Source organism: Ptychodera flava, chromosome 16 (genome assembly GCF_041260155.1).
Source record: "Ptychodera flava strain L36383 chromosome 16, AS_Pfla_20210202, whole genome shotgun sequence".
In the NCBI taxonomy this organism is placed as follows: Eukaryota; Metazoa; Hemichordata; class Enteropneusta; family Ptychoderidae; genus Ptychodera; species Ptychodera flava.
Genome location: NC_091943.1, coordinates 33789324 through 33803699, shown reverse-complemented (window position 1 = coordinate 33803699; position 14376 = coordinate 33789324).

Genomic DNA, 14376 nt, shown 5'->3' with positions numbered 1-14376 from the left:
CAATTTTGCGGCTCGGACTATGATTTTATAAGTTTATACACAGTCCCTCGTGGATAGAGGGACTGTGGTTTATATAAAAATATAAGGCGGCGTGAAATATTGACTGATTACTGTAGCTATACATGGGCTACATTCAGGACGGGCAGCGACGGGCAGTAATTAGTAGGCAAAACAGGTGGTTTTCACCGTCGGCAGAACTCGGTGAAATGATACTGAACATTAATAGTAAGCCTGTCACCTTGAAGGTAATGCTGTAAGTGAAACAAGGACTTCAAACGCACAATGGTACAAACAAACCTCCATGGTACAAACAACACCACAAGTGAAACGTACACATAGAAATACAAGCGTTCCTACGTTGTGCTCACCCATGCGATTAAAATATGACTGATACTGCTGGATAGTGTTAATTGGGTCGGTAAACAGTCAATTAATAGTTTAATTGACTACCTGGGTAATTGGCAGGTCGTGTCCAACGACGTCATATTCAAAGCAGCCAAAAGATAAAAGCCCCCAAAGATATTGACAGCTGGCCAGGGGTCATCATGAATACGTAATGAAGCTTCACTACGCAGAAATTGCGGTGTCAAGCCCTTCTTAACCGGTCAAATCCTCTTGGCATTTCCTCTCATGGTAGTATTTACTGTTTGAAGAAAAGACGTTACTGAATCTTTAGTTTTTAATTTAGACTGAATCTCCTCCTTATGGACGAAAACATCCGATAGTACATCTGGAAAAATGACAGTTTTATGTATTATGAGACTTAAACAAACGGTATTTATGTAATCGTGTTTGCTAATTTATTCGACATAGGGCATTCGATAGGATTGTGAGTTCTAGTGATTTCTGAGCGTATTGTCTATATTTCTATGTGATAATCATTTGTTTTGGAAATAGATTCTTTAAACTTTTATTTTAATTTCACAACTCTTTTCAGTCAGGGCTTGTTTGATTCTCTAAGTACTGATGTATGGACTTCATTGTTGTGAAAAATAGACTTTCTTCCTTGGTTTTATTTGCTACTTTCGTTCCACTTGCCTACTTGCTTTACGCACTTTCCCCAAGGATATGTTCTATTTCCCGTTTTTTGTATTGTCAGTTTTGTCGGTTTTTCACCACAGTATGCCACTTTCTGTGTAAAATCATTTTTGCATATTCTAATGTTCCCTAATGTTCCACTTTCAATAAGGCACTTCAATGTTGCCCTAGTGTGACAATGCTTTCTGTGTTTTAAATGGAATGTATCAATTGCTTTTGGTTGTTCTGGTGGCGAGAATTCTCTTTGTTGTATCGGTGACTTTTATACACCCGCGGCCACTTTAATGTTGATCAAGGCTACTTGATACAGACAGAAATTCTGCTTGTACGAGGGCAAAACTAGCTCTGGCTGAGGTTTTGTCAAAGATTGAGATACAATGTAACATCGCGATGCACTTGTCCATGTACAAGTCTTGTTTATTTCATTTTCCACAGACACACTGTCTGCATGGACATACAATTTTACTTGATGCTATAGCAGTGAGCTCATAAAAGTGTGTTGCCTCAATAAATTAATTACCGAGTAGAGGCTTTCATGAATGGAAGCTGTATCTTGTGTCTCAGTTTTTAACATGGGGTGCCAAACGTTAACGATCATTTTCAATCCTTGTCAGGGCCTGTTTTGTCATTTTACAAGCAGAATTTCTGTCTGTATCAAGTAGCCTTGATCAACACTAAAGTGGCAACGGGTGTAATAGGCAATTAGGCTTGAAGGGTTTCAACCGAAAAGATAAAGTTGATTCATTTTGTCGGAGATGTTCCATTTAAATTCATTGATATCGTGTTGCATTCCAATGATGAAATAATCCATCTCAGAATCTAAGCCAAAAGATACTTGTCACGCATGTTGCTGTATTTTTTATTATTTCTATTTCATGAAATGCAATATCGGCTATATGTCCTGTGAAACTGAAAATCCCATACAGCACCGTCCCAAAATATTCTTTGTCAGAATTCATTGTTAAATTCCAACCTACTGTTTCTCTAATTTATTTCTAGCACGGTTGGCATATATTTTGTTTTTGGTTTTCCGATCATGTAATCGTTTGGTAACGTTTCCTCATTTAATGCCCTCTTGACTGAGTCAAATGCTTCATTATTTGTTGAACTAGAATGTTCATTTACTCTTCGTTTAATGTTACCAACGTCGCACTGTTAAGAACTTTGATTTTCTCAATTTTCTTTATTAATCTGTTTATGTATGTTTGTATTTCAGTTGTTTTTCCACAATTTGTTTCGAAATCTGAAAAGTTGGATTTGAGAGCCCACTTATCGAGCCTCGTATGAACTTAGTGCCTTGTGATCTAGTAATGTGTATTTTTGGCCCAAGGTATGAAGGTGGTGTTTGTATTTACTGTTAAATAGACTAAGATATATATATGTGGTCATCGATGTGTTTTTATCATACGTTTTGTTGTTAGGTTGTGTATTTCTTCTATTGTTCAATTTTTGCCATTTGCTGTTAACTTTGTCCAGTATTGCCGCTCTTCAAGTTGTTGGTGACATTTCCATATTTTATCATCAGCATCTAGAGCTGCTATTCCCCTATATTTACCAAGCGTTTAATTGTTATCTTCTTATTTTTAAATAGAACTTTCAATGCCTTGCGTTCTGTAAGTACATGTGATATTTCTGGTTATTAAAGGGACTGTTCACAAGGGTCAGTTACTTAGTTTTCAAATAGTATTGAAATTTTGTGTTTTCAATTTCTGTAAGGTCAAGTTGGATTTCAGTAGGAATGGGAGTTTCATGATTTGTTAAAGTCTCATATTACATCAAAGTGTCATTTTTCCAGATGTACATGTTTGCATCGTGTAAAAGTTTATGTCTGCTAAGCTGATTAGGTGTTTGCATTCTTTGTATTAATTTTGGCCGCCATATTGGATTGATGCAAATTAACAAAGTGCCTGTGTAAAACATTGTACCTTCAAATTTGTCTATCAATGCCAAAGAGATATACGTTTAACTTTAAAATCTCTGAAATAGCTTGCTTAATACATAGTATATGACCGGAAATGCATTTTTTAGGAATATTAGCCGCCATATAGGAATTATGCAAATTAACGAACTGCCTATACAAAACATTATATCTCAAAAATTATTCCGCATGCCAAATAAGTAGTGTCAGACTATGAAATCACTGAAATAGCTTGTTTAACTTGTGATGTATTGCCAATTGTGTTATTTTGTCGGACAGCTGGCAGCCATATTTGATTATGCAAATTAGCCATATTTCCCCAAGGTAGATTCGAGTAAAAATTTTTTTATGTTGTTATTGGTACCTCTCCAAAATGCATTCTGAAGAAAAAAAATCTGTTGCAATCTGTGGTGGGTTTGGTGCCAAAATCTCGTAGATTGACTGGACTATTAGTGTGCCCTCTATGGTGGAACTCGCCCAAAACAGTGATGTCATGGTGATGTCGTTATGTTTGCTGAAATTATCATTGCGGTGAGCAAATAACACCTAAATAAACTAATAACTGACAATTTCTAAGAGAGTAGAGAGGCATGCCATAAATAAGTTTTAGCAGCAAGCAATAGGTGCAACCACTATATCTATTGTGTTTACAAACTGAATATCCAGCATGTTGACCGACAATAGGCAAACTAACATGAAACTGTGGTTGCTACTCGAAGCAAACTAATGAAATATATCAAGTTTCATCTCTGTGCCTTTTAGTTCCGTTCTTTTGTTGGATTTCGTTTTAATTGTTAAGTCTTGTCATACTCTAAAGACAATCTATAGTCTTTACTACTTTAAGTTGGTTTGACAGTTGTGACATGTTGAGTGCTGTAGTTTGTTTTTATTTGGAGGTGAACTCTCTTAATTAGTCATCCATGATGCAGCCATGGAAAATAGTGCTGCCTTTTGTGTTGTAACATTCAGTTTTTGGACCTGTGCTCACACGTGTAAGCTGTTAATGTCTGGTTGGTTTCTTAGTCCTATCGATCAACGAAGACTGGCCAAATAAAAGTGAAATAGATTACAATTATTGTGCATGCATGGAAATTACCAGAATTGATAACATTGTGGTTCGTGTGCCTTGCATAATTATTCCAAATTGGCATAATTAAATACTTTATAAAATAGATATAAGATATTACTAACTACCTTGAGTTTATAGAGACCTGCATCAATCGTTGCTCATTGACAAACATAATAACTGTGAAAGCCATTTCGCAAACTCAGGAAAATTAATTGCTAATTTGCATATGTTATAAACCTTTGCAATTAGAGATTAGATTAAAAACATCTTCACGGATTTGTTAATTGAATACTTGACAGTTTTACATGCTGTAGAGAGTAGAGCAAGAACACGGTTGTATAAACTGAAAAAATATTGCCAAAATTATCAACGTTAATACAGCTACTCCCTACGGGCAGTGTCACTATCAGGTACAGCCCTGCTACGGCAGTGTCACTGTCACTGCATACCTTAGCAGCGACAGAGATAGCTCTGACCCTGATATACATGGTAGTTGAAGTAAGAGTTTGGGTCAAATGACGCTCATGACCATGAAACATACTTGCACACAAGATCAGGCCAGAGAGTAACACATGAAAGACAAGGAAACTTGAAAAAATTATTGGGATTTTTTGAATTCCGGTATATGACTATAATCAAATATTAAAGAAAAAAGATGGGGTCAACATGCTTGATTTTCTAAATTTTCACATTCTTGTCATAAAATATTACAAAACTAAAACTTTAAATAGTAAAAAGAAAATGAAAAATATGTGACCAAATTTGCCACTATTACACCCAAAATTTCAGAGATTAAAAAATTTATCTGATGGAATATTTTAACCTTTCAGTATTGTAAATTTGGATTAGCATCTAATTCATATGTGTCTTGTACTTTTTGAAACAAATTTTTGGTAGGTCACTGTGCTCAGTTTTTTAAAGATACGGCAATTAGCACAATTTGTCTACTATCTCATGATCATCATTTTGTGTGCTCTTCCGCAGGAGCAATTGACCTAGCCAGAGTTTGATTAACTCAAGTTGGCTTAGACCGATAAATCCAAAAAGTTCACCAATGCGTTTAATTATGAATCAATTTAAGAACTTGCGTTAGGAATATTACTTTACAAACTGCTAATAACAGGTAGTGTTGAACACCTGCAACAGGAACGGCGCAATACGTGCTTATTTTTTCTGCGAGTACATCCTTAACAAATATGCTGGCTTATGATAATTTGGGGGGACTTGAAAAATTTTGATCATATTGATAAAACATTTTGCAAAGCCCGAAAATGAAGTTTTTCAAAGACTTGCCCCTGTTCATGGGGACATCCGGGAATCTCAGCGGGAGTCCGATGTCGTAAATCATATAGTCTGACATCAGAGAATGTTCAATCAATGAGAGCTTAGAAACTTCTGCCTGATGACCCTAATGGCTGTATGCAGCGGTCAAATGCAATACTAACCCGTTCTTTTTTAACATCAATGTTTCATAATAATAACGATTTATTATTTTTTATAACTACAATTCGCATAATCTCTCATGATCGTCATTTTGTGTGCTCTTCAGCAGGTGTCATCGACCTGGCCAGAGTTGAATTAACTCAAGTTGGCTTAGGCTGATAAATCCAACAAATCCACTGATGCGACTAAAAATTATCAATTTAAACCCCGGGTTAAAAAGGCCCGAGATCAGGATTAACTAAGTTGTTAAGAAGATTATGAGGTGTTTCTGTCTTTTGTTCTCCTTTGAAATTGCAATAGTTATATAAATACGTCGCTTGATTTTTGAATTAAGTCCGCACTGGGCTTTAAGAACTTGCCTTATAGAAATATGGCTCTATAAACTGCTAATAAGAGGAAGTGTCGAACATCAAGGAGTAGAACTGCCCAATACATGTATTTAATAACAAGTATGCGGCTCTAAGATAATTTGGGAGGGGCTTGAAAGGTTTTGATCATATAGACGGGTGGGACTTGAAAATTTTGTAGGATATGAAAGGGGGCATGTGAAAAAATACGATTTCAATCGCGATTCCTCCAGCATCCCCACCGTTAATTGTAAAGGCAGCCTATTGGTACAAATTTTATCCTATCCTTGCCTTCTGACAATAGTAACAGTAAACCCCTTTCATCCTAGATAATTGAGAATATAAATAGTGGCATGGAATTAGTGTTTGCGCTAGAAAAAAAGGGCGGCGGCATTTGTTGATCTACAAGTACAGTCGCCCGCTGCCCAAATAATCTGACATAGAATAAAAGGCTACCTGCAAGTCATACATGGAACCTGTCAAATTGTTACAATGTTTCGATTATTTCATTCGAGATTTACCTAGTTGCAATGGAATGGGGACTTACATATGGTTAGTTTGTACATGGCCCATTGTTCGCAACAAAGAGAGGCCGGTCCCGGTCATCAATCCTTCAACTTCTCTAAGTTAACTATAGCTGCAAAGCAGCAATCAACCGGGTTTCGAGACATCTTGGTCAACAGGGGCAATAGAGAAATACATATGCAAAAAGATAGGAGGCTATGGTAGTATTTGTGAAATCGTGGTCAAAAGTAGTCGAGGTGATGTGACATTTTGTTAAAAGAATTCAATATCATAGTTATCCCTTTATACCAAAAATCAGACTTCTAGCTCTATCACCTTAGCATGGAATTATATATGTGCATAATTAATGAGGTCTTGTCATGTTCCATATTGAGAATTGATTTCTATCCCAGAGTACTCCCTGTGTATCAAAATTCGGATCTCTAGCCCTATTGGTCAGCTAGAATTAGATATGCGCATAATTTATGAGGTCTGGTCACGTGACATATTGACAATTGATTTCTATCCCATAGTAGTCCCTGTGTACCAAAATTCGAATCTCTAGCCCTATTGGTTAGCCTAGAATTAGATATGCGCATAATTAATGAGGTCTGGTCACGTGACATATTTGCAATAGATTTCTATCCCATAGTAGTCCCTGTGTACCAAAATTCGGATCTCTAGCCCTGTTGGTTAGCCTAGAATTAGATATGCGCATAATTAATGAGGTCTGGTCACATGACATATTTGCAATAGATTTCTATCCCATAGTAGTCCCTGTGTACCAAAATTCGGATATCTAGCCCTATTGGTTAGCCTAGAATTAGATATGTGCATATTTAATGAGGTCTGGTCACGTGACATATTTGCAATAGATTTCTATCCCATAGTAGTCCCTGTGTACCAAAATTCGGATCTCTAGCCCTATTGGTTAGCCTAGAATTAGATATGCGCATAATTAATGAGGTCTAGTCACATGACATATTTGCAATAGATTTCTATCCCATAGTAGTCCCTGTGTACCAAAATTCGGATCTCTAGCCCTATTGGTTAGCCTAGAATTAGATATGCGCATAATTAATGAGGCCAAGGTCACGTGACCTGACCCAAAATATTTCGGTGAACATTAAGAACCACTGATGGTCTATGTCGAAAAAGAACCAGACTCCTAGGTCTATTGGCTAGCCTGTAATGGGCATTTGTAAATCTACAGGGGAGGTCAAAGGTCACTGAAAAATATGAAAAATAATACTTTAAAAATCTTCTTCTCAAAATCGGCCAGGCCTGTGACCTTGAAATTTGGCATGAAGGAGCCTAGCCCTATGGTCTACAAAAATTTAGGACAGATTTTTGATTGATTAATATTTATGCAAATGAGGTCAATTTGAAAGTTTGTTTTCAATATGGCCGCCAGGTCACGTGACCCATTTTTATGGTCATGTCATCAAAAAATTACTTGTGAGGAGTTTTACCTATGTGCCAAATTTGAAGTCTCTAGGTGCAACGGAGTTCGCGTGGCAGTTGCATTTAGAGGGTGGAAGAAGAAAAAGAATAATAAATATAGCTGCAAAGCAGCATTCACCGGGTTTGGAGACATGTCGGTCAACAGGGGCAATAGAGAAATACATATGCAAAAAGATGGGAGGCTATGGTAGTATTTGTGAAATCGAGGTCAAAAGTAGTGGAGGTGATGTGACATTTTGTTAAAAGAATTCAATATCATAGTCATCCCTTTATACCAAAAATCAGACCTCTAGCTCTATCACCTTAGCCTAGAATTAGATATGTGCATAATTAATGAGGTCTTGTCATGTGACATATTTGCAATAGATTTCTATCCCATAGTAGTCCCTGTGTACCAAAATTCGGATCTCTAGCCCTATTGGTTAGCCTAGAATTAGATATGTGCATAATTAATGAGGTCTGGTCACGTGACATATTTGCAATAGATTTCTATCCCATAGTAGTCCCTGTGTACCAAAATTCGGATCTCTAGCCCTATTGGTTAGCCTAGAATTAGATATGCGCATAATTAATGAGGTATGGTCACGTGACATATTTGCAATAGATTTCTATCCCATAGTAGTCCCTGTGTACCAAAATTCGGATCTCTAGCCCTATTGGTTAGCCTAGAATTAGATATGCGCATAATTAATGAGGTCTGGTCACGTGACATATTTGCAATAGATTTCTATCCCATAGTAGTCCCTGTGTACCAAAATTCGGATCTCTAGCCCTATTGGTTAGCCTAGAATTAGATATGTGCATAATTAATGAGGTCTGGTCACGTGACATATTTGCAATAGATTTCTATCCCATAGTAGTCCCTGTGTACCAAAATTCGGATCTCTAGCCCTATTGGTTAGCCTAGAATTAGATATGTGCATAATTAATGAGGTCTGGTCACGTGACATATTTGCAATAGATTTCTATCCCATAGTAGTCCCTGTGTACCAAAATTCGGATCTCTAGCCCTATTGGTTAGCCTGGAATTAGATATGCGCATAATTAATGAGGTCTGGTCACGTGACATATTTGCAATAGATTTCTATCCCATAGTAGTTCCTGTGTACCAAAATTCGGATCTCTAGCCCTATTGGTTAGCCTAGAATTAGATATGTGCATAATTAATGAGGTCTGGTCACGTGACATATTTGCAATAGATTTCTATCCCATAGTAGTCCCTGTGTACCAAAATTCGGATCTCTAGCCCAATTGGTTAGCCTAGAATTAGATATGCGCATAATTAATGAGGTCTGGTCACGTGATATATTTGCAATAGATTTCTATCCCATAGTAGTCCCTGTGTACCAAAATTCGGATCTCTAGCCCTATTGGTTAGCCTAGAATTAGATATGCACATAATTAATGAGGTCTGGTCACGTGACATATTTGCAATAGATTTCTATCCCATAGTAGTCCCTGTGTACCAAAATTCGGGTCTCTAGCCCTATTGGTTAGCCTAGAATTACATATGCGCATAAATAATGAGGTCAAGGTCACATGACCTGACCCAAAATATTTCGGTGAACATTAACAGCCAATGATCGTCTATGTCGAAAAAGAACCAGACTCCTAGCTCTATTGGCTAGCCTGTAATGGGCATTTGTAAATCTATAGGGGAGGTCAAAGGTCACTGAAAAATATGAAAAATAATACTTTAAAAATCTTCTTCTCAAAATCGGCCAGGCCTGTGACCTTGAAATTTGGCATGAAGGAGCCTAGCCCTATGGTCTACAAAAATTTAGGACAGAATTTTGATTGATTAATTTTTATGCAAATGAGGTCAATTTGAAAGATTGTTTTCAATATGGCCGCCAGGTCACGTGACCCATTGTTATGGTCATGTGATCAAAAAATTACTTGTGAGGAGTTTTACCTATGTGCCAAATTTGAAGTCTCTAGGTGCAATGGTGTTCGCGTGGCAGGTGCATTTAGAGGGTGGAAGAAGAAAAAGAATAATAATAATAATAAATATAGCTGCAAGCAGCAATGACCGGGTTTCGACACAAGTGGCAGCATTAGAGCAAAAAGAAATTAGATTGTGCACATAATTAATGAAGGACAGGATGCAGTGTCATAAGGTCTCCCATCATACCACATATGAAGTCTGTAGCACTTGTGGTTACCAAGTTGTGGACATATAAGTATATTTAAGGTCAAAGGTCATCGAGGTCACATGACATTGTGTCAAAAAAATTGTATTGCTAAGCAATCCCTATATACCAAAAATGAGACCTCTAGCTCTATTGGCTGGCTAAGAATTAGATATGCGCATAATTAATGAGGTACAGATTTGGTGTCATAAGGTCTCCCATCATACCAAATATGAAGGGTGTAGCACTTGGGGTTACTTAGTTATGGCCATATATGTTTATTTGAGGTCAAAGGTCATCGGGGTCTCATGACATTTTGTCAAAAAATTGTATTGCTAAGTTATCCCTATATACCAAAAATCAGACCTCTAGCTCTATTGGCTGGCTCAGAATTAGATATGCGCATAATTAATGAGGTACAGGATGTGATGTCATAAGGTCTCCCATCATACCAAATATGAAGGGTGTAGCACTTGTGGTTACTTAGTTATGGCCATATATGTATATTTGAGGTCAAAGGTCATCGTGGTCACATGACATTTTGTCAAAAAAATTGTATTGCTAAGTTATCCCTATATACCAAAAATCAGACCTCTAGGTCTATTGGCTGGCTCAGAATTAGATATGCGCATAATTAATGAGGTACAGGATGTGATGTCATAAGGTCTCCCATCATACCAAATATGAAAGGTGTAGCCGTTCTGGTTACTTAGTTATGGTCATATACGTATATTTAAGGTCAAAGGTCATCGAGGTCACATGACATTTTGTCAAAAAAATTGTATTGCTAAGTTATCCCTATATACCAAAAATCAGACCTCTAGCTCTATTACCTGGCTCAGAATTAGATATGCGCATAATAAATGAGTTGCAGGAAGATGCCAAGGTCAAAGGTCAAGTGGAATCCCCAAAATTGTGGAGTGCAATTTGGTCCCCTACTGGCCATTGTCCAATAGACGCTTGCTGTCTTGGACTTAAACATAGGCCAGAATAAGCCATTGCCATAGCTTAGCTGCATAGGTATAGGGGAGGTCAAAGTCAATGAAAAATCAGAAAAATAATACTTTAACAAGTCATCGTTGATGACACAGTCCCCGCTTGCTAATGGGTACTTTGATTACAGGTCCTGTGATAAAAATACTTTGATACAGATGGCACTCAATGGCCAAGAATGAGTTCCATGGTGATGAAAACATAAAACCAATGTAGGCCACTATCCTAAAGGTCATTAAATGAGTCAACTGGGAATTAGTTGACAGGATGTTGCAAAACATTTTTCATACTATCCTAACACTAATAGATTATCACCGGTACCATATTTCATAAAGTTTAATGCAGTATTTACAACACTATGAGATCAACATCTGTATCAAGTTTCATCAAATTTGACGTTGTATTTGTGGATATATCACTCTAATTAGGAAAGTTCATTACATATGCAATTACAAATTAATTAAAATGACACTGATAAATGTCTTTTTCACTGTCAAAGCAATGTGAGCTTAACATGTGTACAAAGTTTCATGAAATTTGATGCAGTATTTCTTGACATATCAGCCAAATTATGAAAGTTCAATAATTGACATGATACTGCTACATGACATGAAACAAATTGACGAGCATGTATGAAATATGTCAATGTCCTTGTACCAACTTTGAATGATACTGGTGGAAATATGTCTGAGTTATGGCTCAGTATATGAGAAAATCGTAACAAGATCGCCGCCACGCAGCGATATTTGATCTTACTGTTTAAAAAATCAACATGTATATGTATGACATAAGTCAATGTCCAGTTACAAACTTTGAATAAAATCAGTTGAGACTTGCCAGAGTCATGGCTCTCGACATGAAAAAAAAACATAACAAAATTGCCACCATGTGGCCATATCGGACCATATCGAGAAACAAATCAAAGTACATATTTATATTGAAGTACATATGTATACTACGGTATAAGTCAATGTCCTTGTACCAACTTTAAATAAATTTGCTTGATACATGTCTGAGTTATGGTTCAGGACATGGAAAATCGTAAAAAAATGGCCACAAGGCAGCCATATTGGATCGTATCACAAAACAAATCAATGTGCATATGTATGACATAGGTCAATGTCCTTGTACCAACTTTGAATAAATCGGTTGAGATATGCCTGAATTATGGCTCTGTACACGAAAAAATCATAACAAAATGGCTGCACAGCAGCCATATTGGATCGCATCACAAACAAATCAATGTGCACATATATGACATAGGTCAATGTCCTTGTACCAACTTTTAATAAAATCGGTTGAGATATCCTGAGTTATGGCGTTGTACATGAAAAAATTGAAACAAAATGGCCGCCTGGCAGCCATATTGGATCGTATCACAAAACAAATTGACATGCATATATATGACATAGGTCAATGTCCTTGTACCAACTTTGAATAAAATCGTTTGACATATGCCTGAGTTATGGCTCTGTACATGAAAAAATCAAAACAAAATGGCCGCCTGGCGGCCATATTGGATCGTATCACAAAAAAAATCGACATGCATATATATGACATTGGTCATTGTCCTTGTACCAACTTTGAATAAACTCGGTTGAAACATGCCTGAGTTATGGCTCTGTACATGAAAAAATCGTAATAAAATGGCCGTCTGGCGGCCATATTGGATCGTATTGCAAAATAAATCGATGTGCATCTGTAGGTCATAATGCTATGCCTTTGTGCCAAGTTTGAACAAAATTGGTTCAGCAGTGTCTGAGAAACTGTTGATGACGGACGGACGGACGGACGCACACGGACGGGACCCAATCTATAAGTCCCCGCCGGACTTCGTCCGCGGGGACAAAAAATCTTCTTCTCAAAATCGGCAAGACCTGTGACCTTGATATTTGGCATGAAGGAGCCTAAGCCTATGGTGTACAAAAATTTAGGACAGAATTTTGATTGGTTAATTTTTATGCAAATGAAGTCAATTTTAAAGTTTATTTTTAAAATGGCCGAAAGGTCACGTGACCTTTTGTTATGGTCATGTGACCAAAAAATTACTTTTGCTGACTTGTACCTGTGTACCAAATATGAAGTCTCTAGGTGCAACGGTGTTCGCATGGTAGTTGCAAAGGCTCGTCGTAAGAAGAATAATAATAATAAATATAGCTGCAAGCAGCGATGACCGGGTTTCGACACAAGTAGCAGCATTAAGAGCAAAAGAAAAATTAGATTGGGCGCATAATTTATGAAGTACAGGATGTGATGTCATAAGGTCTCCAATGATACCAAATATGAAGTGTGTAGCACTTGTGGTTACTTAGTTATGGCCATATATGTATATTTGAGGTCAAAGGTCATCGAGGTCACATGACAATTTGTCAAAAAAGTTGTATTGCTAAGTTATCCCTATATACCAAAAATCAGACCTCTAGCTCTATTGGCTGGCTCAGAATTAGATATGCGCATAATTAATTAGGTACAGGATGTGGTGTCATAAGGTCTCCCATCATACCAAATATGAAGGGTCTAGCACTTGGGGTTACTTAGTTATGCCCATATATGTATATATAAGGTCAAAGGTCATGAAGGTCACATGACATTTTGTCAAAAGAATTGTACTGATAAGTTATCCCTATATACCAAAAATCAGACATCTAGCTCTATTGGCTGGCTCAAAATTAGATATGCGCATAATTAATGAGGTACAGGATGTGATGTCATAAGGTCTCCCATCATACCAAAAATGAAGGGTGTACCACTTGTGGTTACTGAGTTATGGACATATACGTATATTCAAGGTCAAAGGTCATCGAGGTCACATGACATTTTGTCAAAAAATTGTAATGCTAAGTTATCCCTATATACCAAAAATCAGACCTCTAGCTCTATTGGTTGGCTCAGAATTAGATATGCACATAATTAATGAGGTCTGGTCATGTGACATATTTGCAATAGATTTCTATCCCATAGTAGTCCCTATGTACCAAAATTCGGATCTCTAGCCCTATTGGTTAGCCTAGAATTAGATATGCGCATAATTAATGAGGTCTGGTCACGTGACATATTTGCAATAGATTTCTATCCCATAGTAGTCCCTGTGTACCAAAATTTGGATCTCTAGCCCTATTGGTTAGCCTAGAATTAGATATGCGCATAATTAATGAGGTCTGGTCACGTACATATTTGCAATAGATTTCTATCCCATAGTAGTCCCTGTGTACCAAAATTCGGATCTCTAGCCCTATTGGTTAGCCTAGAATTAGATATGCGCATAATTAATGAGGTCAAGGTCACGTGACCTGACCCAAAATATTTCGGTGAACATTAACAGCCAATGATCGTCTATGTAAAAAAAGAACCAGACTCCTAGCTCTATTGGCTAGCCTATAATGGGCATTTGTAAATCTATAGGGAGGTCAAAGGTCACTGAAAAATATGAAAAATAATACTTAAAAATCTTCTTCTAAAAATCCGCAA